At 27.7% G+C, this 8,712-nt stretch overlaps 1 long non-coding RNA gene across 1 annotated transcript; it reads right to left on the bottom strand.

The window, feature by feature from the left end:
* Positions 1-5,007: 5,007 nt before the first annotated feature.
* Positions 5,008-6,015, bottom strand: LOC123259237. The gene is made up of 2 exons (XR_006508192.1): positions 5,660-6,015; positions 5,008-5,590 (listed from the first exon to the last, which is right to left on the bottom strand). It is a non-coding gene; the product is annotated as an uncharacterized LOC123259237 (long non-coding RNA).
* Positions 6,016-8,712: the final 2,697 nt, after the last annotated feature.

Raw genomic sequence — 8,712 nt, 5'->3', positions numbered from 1 at the left:
TTTCTGTAAAAATTCTTACGTTTTTGATTTAAATAAAAAAATCAATGAATTTATTTTTACACGCTTTTTATTAACTTTACTTGTACGTTTGTAATCGACTTCTTTGGGCGCGATTTTGACCCACTTTTAACGGCCAGATTTCTTTCAAACTTTGTAGATTTATCGAGGACCGATGACAATACACTAATTTGTTATACACTAATTTAATAAGATTATTCCATTATTCAATTTACAAAAGAAGATTTTTGTTAATTTATATAAATTTTAACTATAGTTAATAAGACAAAAATTGATGTTTTAATTTTAATTTTAATTTCCAATCATTATCTTTAATCGATTTATCTAATATTAACAAATTTTCGAATACCAAAAAGAATACTAAAAAGTAAAAAATAAATAATAGTTTTAAAAAACTAAAAAACATGCTTTTTATAGAAAACTAAACTAAAGAATAGAAAATAAATTTTAATCCTTTATTAAAAAGTTGATGTGACGTTTTTCACTGTTGTCGTTTTTCGTTGCTATGGTAACCACTTTGGCAACGGTTACCATAGCAACGGTTACTATGGCAACGGCTAAATATTAATAATTCAAATTTAAGTTCTCTTCCATATTTAAAATATTTAAATAACTTAATCTTGAGAATTTGGACAGTAAATGAAGGTATTAAATTATAAGAATTGCAACGAAGAAAATCTTTGAGCTTCTTACAGGTGTTTATGCCAAATTCTTGCTCTATATGTCTAAAAGTGTCCCTCATTGTACAATTAATATTTAAGTTCTCGTCTATATTTAAACTATCTTCATTTATTGTCCAAATTCCCAAGATTAAGTTATTAAATATGTTAATGATTAAAATTTGCCAAAATATTGATTAATTAAATTATCGATAATAAACATTGTAATAAAAACGCGCAAAGCGCGCTCAATTTTCTAGTCAATATAAATTAATAATAGTGTAAATAAGAAAAAATTGTTTTATTTTGAAAAAAGCGTGGAGTGCTTTTTAAAATATTATCGAAATAATAATTCTTCTTATATCTGTCAATGAAACATTTATAACTATTGACACCATGCACCCCACGGATTTTTTAAAATAAAACATTTTTTTCTTATTTACCCTATTATTAATTTATATTTATTAAAATTTATTTTCTATTTTTTTTTTAGTTTTCTATAAAAAGCCTTGCTTTAGTTTTTGTAAACTATTATTTATTTTAATTAATGAATTATCAATAAAAATAATCTTAACTAAACTTCAAAATTTAAAAAATTGATACCGACTAAAAAAATTGTCAACCAACCCCTAAAACTCTCCCGCAAAAATATTTTCACACGAATAAAAAAAGTCCGCCCCTTTTACCCAACCCAAACTAGAAAACCGACTGTAATATTATTTAAAAGCCCCAGCAATGCAATTCTTCTCAGGTGACGTATAATTTAAGCTTGGATCGAATTCCTTCCGTCCTCAGTTGAGTCCCAGTCTACTCCCCGACTCCCACATGAACTTGAGGACGTTCGAAGTGCCCCCTACTGACGTACAATCACGATCTGCGGCATAATAAAGGCTCCAAAAATAAAACGAAAAAAAGTACGCAAGAAAGAAAGAAAGGTATAATAAACAAAACCAAAAATTAAGATAAAAAACACACAAAGTAATGTCGGTGTTCCCACAATCACTATTTAGTATTTTGTATTGCTCGGTCTCTTAGCACACACAGAAATTCGTCCTCTGATTTCCGGTCGGTGGCGATGAATCGCGACAGAACAAAGATCCAGCAGCCGCTGAATATACAGTCAGGTTTCTCCGAGCCAATGATTTTTCGTCATTCATCCACCGATCTGCTCTGTTTGTCCACCTCCAGCTTGTAGAATAACAGTCTATATACATATATAGAGGGATAAAGTAGAGAAGTAGAGAAGACAACATTCGATCTCGGCGTCTAAGTATAAGTATGAGTATAAGTATAAAGAAAACCCTCGAGAAGTGAACCAAAATAAAGAAGACCTACAAGATGGACTTCTCTGTGACAGTGTCTGTCTACTGACATAGACATAGACAGTTAAACCCATCGATTCACCACGGCTTAGTCTGTTGAAATGTCTTCTGTTATATATATATATATAATACCGCTACTTACTATTCGCTACATTGTACGTCTATCTATGTGTATGTCTCTATCTATCGCGGGTTCAATAGGAATGGCAACCGAAGGAATAGTATAGAAGGAAGAAGAAATCGAGTAGAGGGAATGGGTATTCACCCCAATCATTATTATTATACAGTATATACATAACCATAAGCACCAAAGATTACATGGACAGCGCACTTTAAAGCGCTGAGCAAACACCAAATTACTTTGTACATCCTCTCGTGTGAATTGTCCCCAGTTTAGGCCGAGATCCTGGGTCCTGAACAAACATGTCATCGAGAGACTGGATTACTTTTTTTCCGTAGGCAAATATATCTACGCTTTCATTCACGAAATATGCCTTGCTAGAATAATAGTCTGGGTGGAATAGAGTTTGAGGAGGAGAATTTTAGTTATTTGATTATGAATAAATAAGGTACTGAGGAGTAATGAGGCTTAGCTAAGGAATATTTGGGATGAAATTAAAAGGATATAATTTAATTGACTATTTTTTTTTTTACAATGACTTTGTTAAACTTTTACTTCATGTCAATAATTTTTTTTGTCTGATAATGTTCAATAATCTTTAATAATTATTAAATAATGTTTAATAATTGTTTAATAATGTTTAATAATTGTTTAATAATGTTTTATAATTGTTTAATAATGTTTTATAATTGTTTAATAATATTTAAAAATTGTTTTTGTCTGACAATAAATTGAAAAATAAAGTTTATGGTCATTTAATTTTTTTTTGTCCATTAATTTATTAATAGGAAGTCATTTTTAGACTTTTCATAATTTTTATAATTATTTTTAATGAAAAAAAATTTTTTTCGCTCAAATCGCAGCTTTATTGCTTATTCAAGTGCATTTTCTTTAAAATTGTAACAGAATATATTTTATTACAAATAACTAGTCATATTATACCTACTGAATTTTTATTACTTAGTGTATAATTTCCTGCAATTGTATTGTTATTAAAAAAAATTTTTTATTACTACTTTTTTAATGTATAAATTGTATTTATTTTACTGTATTTGAAAAAAGAATTTTTTAGTTTCTATTTAAGTTAATTGTGCAATAATTCTCACTCTATGCTACAAGAGTTAACAATAAATAAATAAATATTACAAATAATAATAAAATTAAACATTTAAAAAAATTGTAAAAATTAATGCTTATTTTACAATAGTCGCATAATTTTAGCCTACCTCAACATCATTAAATAGTCCAAACATCTTTAGTATTCAAGATCAACAATAAGATTATTATTTCCGAAATTAACATAATTATTCATCTAAAATACCAACATATTAAATGTATAATTATAAATTGCTTTATATCTTACTGAGTTTCAAATATGTAATTTTGTTTTCTTTATTAACAAAAGAAATTATATTTTATTATTTTATCTAAAATGTCTTTAAAAAATTACTAAAATTTATCAATAAATTTTTTTTTAGTCCAAAAACTTAAAATAATTAAAAAATTATGATCTTGAACTATAAAATTGACAAAATAACAGCTGCCTGATTTTGATAGAGTGTATTTTGAATATTTAGTGCCCTAAAGTAGCCGTTTCGTCCAAAAGGAAATACATTCTTGATGAAGTACATCAGTGAAGCGGGTCGGCTATCCCCGGAAGGTAAAGAAAGAGGACAGCGCCAGTTACTGTCTGTCCTGATCCTTGACGACAGCGTGACACGCCGTTCTATTCGTTCCATCCAAGCTGAGCAAATAGACTAAGCTGATTCTTATTCACCGTGGATGGTGTATTCTGCTCTGTATGCTCTTCTCCACTCTACTCTAGATACATACCTTGTATTATATTATATTATATTATATCAGTACATAAAATATACTATAAATTGTAATACAAAGTACACAATACGATTGTGTCCGAGTCATTGTGAGTGCATTAATATCTCATTTGGTATTGTGGTAAACGAGTTTATCTCGACAATCATTTATTTCTCTATTTGCACTGCCAGTGCAAGACTATTATCGTCTATATGTACTTGATATTTGATTCATTGATGCATTGACGGGGTTAAGGCTTAAGGCGAGGTCCATCAAAGCACAGATGGGGGATTAATCCATGGGATGTCAATGTGAATACAAATGTACTTACTTTTATTTCGATCCTGTCTAATTGCAAGGATCCTTTGATACGGATTCAACATCCTCATTGGGGATGTCGCGCTGTTTGAGCCAAATGGAGCTTTGGATTGAGGAATGCATTATCAGAAGAAGAAGAAGGTTCAAAGAGAAATTGGAGCAAGAGACAAAAGACTCTATTGCAGGTATAGAGAATTGACAGATGTGATTTTAAAAAAATACACAGAAAAAAATTAAATAATAAATAGTAATTAATTTTTTAATCTATTAACAGATTATTATTGAAATGTTAATAAATAATTTTGTGAATTTATTAACAATTCTTTTATATTAGTGTATACACGGAAAAAAGTAAACTGTAATATTCACACAGAGAAAAATTAATTATACTACCTACTATACTAAAAGTAAATTGTAACGTTTAAATGGTAAATATTATAAAATGAATTGTAAAATCACGATTTTACTGTTTGAAATGGTAATTTTTAGCAGTTGATCATTACTTATTATAAATCGACTGTTATTTATTATAGTTTACTTTTTTCCGTGTAGAAAAATGACAGCTGTGGTTATAAAAGTAAAGTAGTTGTCGTTTTTTTAAATGTCTTATTTTTTTAAGCCCAATAAATTTCTTTATAAGAAAAATTTGTAAAGGTGGATTTATTTGAGGAAAAAATGTTTTTTCTAGAAAAATATGTCACGTGAATCATCGACAATTTTAAATCCCCGACACTTTAATTTATAGAAAAGTAAATATTTACATAACAGGATTTATTAAATTTTTCTACTTAAAAATTCCATGTCAAAAGAAAATTTTGATTTATAAAGTGATATTTTGGTTGACTCAACAGATGAAAAATGTGACCAGATATACTAAGTGTCTCACCCTGATCTTTAAAGATAACGTTTTAAACCAGAGAAAATTTTAGATAACGTCTTGTAAGACATATTTTTAAAAGTTTAACAAGTTACATATTCAAAAAATATATTTTTATCGACGGTAATTTTCTAAAGTTAATTTTATTATTATTAAAGCACTAAATTTTTGTTTAAAAAATTTACTGTCAGAGTCTTAATTACTTTTGACAAAATTATCACATCATCGAAGTCACTTAAATGTCACTATGCATGTTTGGAATAATAAATTTGGATTACACAACCATTTTTTATAACAAAATTTTTTTTTAGTAAGTGTCAACAAGGATAAAGATAATTATTCACAAACCATCAACCATTTCGGCATAACGATGACTAGGTATACATGTTCCAGCAGAGATCCAAGTAGAAGTGCAATAAAGGTCGGAATTGCAGCAAGGATAACCTGCGCTCTCGTGGCACTAAAAAAATCAATATTAATACCAATAATAATATAAATAACGTAAATTCTTTAGTGTTAATCTACATACCCATTGACCAAGTTCGTAGCAACCATCGACAAAGTTGACCGAAGCCAGGAGTCCAACCACGGCGATGATTCCGATCAACAAAAATTTATGCATTATTTAATTATTATTAGACAAAAACTTAAAGTGTTAAAAGTATAACTTTCATATGACTAATTGCATCAGAAGTTACTTTTTATATACAAGCCTGTTGGTTGTTTGTCTCTCAAGATAAGTCGTGACATTTTGTACTGGTGATTTTTCATCTGATTGGCGTATAACTTTGACATCTTATCAACTGATAGCTTTCGTATTAATAAAATAAGTAATGAGTTAATCGAGACTCGAATTCTCAAAGTTATATAATTTTTTTGCTCTCAACAAACATATAATTCTTCTTATCAAAAAGCATTTTTTAATTTTAAATACAAAAAAAAATAATAATAATAACAACAACAACAACAACAACAACAACAACAACAACAACAACAACAACAACAACAACAACAACAACAACAACAACAACAACAACAACAACAACAACAATAATAATAATAATAATAATAATAATAATAATAATAATAATAATGCGTTACAATAGAGAACAATTTTAATAAAAATAAAGTAATAAATTATTGTTAGGAACTATAAAATTGATTTGAAAAAAAAAATAGTATCATCATTGTTGTTGTTGTCGACCATCGGAGTTGTTTTCTCGAGAGTATATTAAGCGAAGTGGATAAATCACCTCGTGTATCGTAGAGAGTGAATACTCAAGGTGTATTGAAGCTGAGTGTAAAGATGTGTCGTTCAGTTCGTATCCTATATTCGGTAGAAAAAAGGAAGAGGAAGAGATATCTGGTTTAGAGTACAAGCCAACCGTATTATATGAAATAAGTAAAGCGACGATCTTTTCCCGAGCTATAGAGTTACTGTGGAGTTCTCCTGGCTCGTAGCTTGTACCTCTTGAACGGTTTAAGTCTATATCGCCGGATAGAAGACTATAGCCTGAAAACCCCTTAGGGAACTTCGAGTGCTAACGTTTGCTACAAAGTATCGAGAGCGACGAGTCGTGCGATAAGCACTTTCGCTAACTTACTTTTTTACGCCCAAAGGCGGTTACCTATTTTTTATTAAAATATGCCTCAGGTTTACTCCTAAAACCTAAAACCTCTACTTTATGTTTTTCCATTTGCAAGCTAAGTCACTTGTTCACAATCATATTGTTTTACTTTTTACTGGACAGATTGATTTTTTATTTTATTACAAGAGTTTATCTTTTAAAAATCACTTTTTATCTCATAAATTTCTAATTATTATTATTATTTTTAATAATAATAACAATAATAATAATAAAAATTTTTACGTATGTAATTAAGTGTAAAACAACCAACTTTAAACAGATTGATCTCATTTACGCAAGAATAATTTTTATAACACTCATAAGCTACAAAAAAACATCACAGATGTTTGTGTCTACTTTAATTACACTAATAACAGTATACGATATTTTCTATAATCCTCATTTATCAAAATACATTAATTGAAAAACGTCTACTAATATTTAAGTTTTCAAAACCGGTGTTTTTACCCTACTCCTCCAAATGTTTTCCAACATGATACTTCAATTTTTTTTCCACATGTTTTTTACTTAGTTCTTCAATAAATTATTATATTTTATTATTTAAAAAAAATTAATCATTTTTCAAACCTCCTACAATTTTTATTACAAAAAATAAAGTCGGTAATTATTCATGAGAGGGGTCAAACCTATTTTGGGCCATAACTAGGTGAAAAATTAACATTTTCAAATTTTTTTTTGTCGTGAAAGAAAAAAATAAAGATTTCGATAGTTTTTTTGCCTTCAGAAGTTGGAAAAAATTTTGGCTCTCATGTTTTTGGATAAAATTTCTATTTTATCTTTTTTTGATATATTTTTTTTAAGTTAAAAAAAAAAGTTGAGTATCACAATTTTCTAAAAAATTTATAAATTTTTTAGAAAATTTGTTAAAATTGTGATAATCTTTTTTTTTTAATTGTTCATTTTTTTTATGTATTTTTCAAAAAAAAAAATATTTCATTAAAATCAAATAGAAGTTTCGTTAAAAAAAATTAAAATTAAAATTTTTGACCCCACTTGTAAATATTTACCGAAAAAAATATTTAGTATAATTTTTCTTAAAAATTTTATGCTCTACAATTTTTAAATCAATAAAATTTTTTATAATTTCGATTTTATTTTCAAAAAAACTTCAAAATTTAAGTTTTTTGGACATATAAAAAAAATTTTCACGGATAATAAAAAATAATTTTATTCTTACGCTAAAAAATTTTTAAACTAATCATTAAAATTATTCTGAATAAATTAACTAATTTTCAAATAAAATTAAATCGATAAACTTTATATTGAACGCATTGACTTGAAGTAATAAAATAAAATGAAAGGACATTTATTAGATGACCCCACTTGTGAATATTAACGATAAAATCAATATAATTTTCATAGAACCAAAATAAAAAATGAATATATTTATTTTTTACGGAAGGTCCTTTCTTTTGTTAAATGTAAGTCCTCAACATCTAGATGAGTCGATTAAAAATTCATTTGACAACTGTTCAATACTTTAAAAATACGCGGAAGACATCCAAGCCTAGATATAAAATATACCTGTCGGATAAAAATATTCAACAAAATAAACCCTAAAAAAACATAACCGATATCTCAATTTATCTCTACTGCTTCTGCACATAGACTCTAATAATAAAAAAGGAAAAAAAAACCGCTTATGTCAATAAATGGAAAGTTTATATCCTCGTATTAAAATATTTACCCAAGAACTTTTTAATGGCGGGTATATAATTTTTTTTGATCCAATTTCGTCGTTGACTGAGTTTGGTACACTGAGCCTGTTTCTCGAGTTCCGGTGAGTTAGCTTTTAATTGAACGAGGAGCGACTCTGCAGTTCGAGGACTGCTCTGGATGCTAGTAAAGGTAAAGCTAAGATAGGTCAGCTGGTGTTTCTCCAGAAAAAACTCGAGCCAGATATATTATATAAAAAAAAAAAAAAAAAAAAAAA

The sequence above is a fragment of the Cotesia glomerata genome, linkage group LG2, assembly GCF_020080835.1.
Source record: "Cotesia glomerata isolate CgM1 linkage group LG2, MPM_Cglom_v2.3, whole genome shotgun sequence".
NCBI classification, from domain to species: Eukaryota; Metazoa; Arthropoda; class Insecta; order Hymenoptera; family Braconidae; genus Cotesia; species Cotesia glomerata.
Note: the sequence above shows the minus strand (reverse complement) of the source record. Positions and strands in the feature narration are given on the sequence as shown.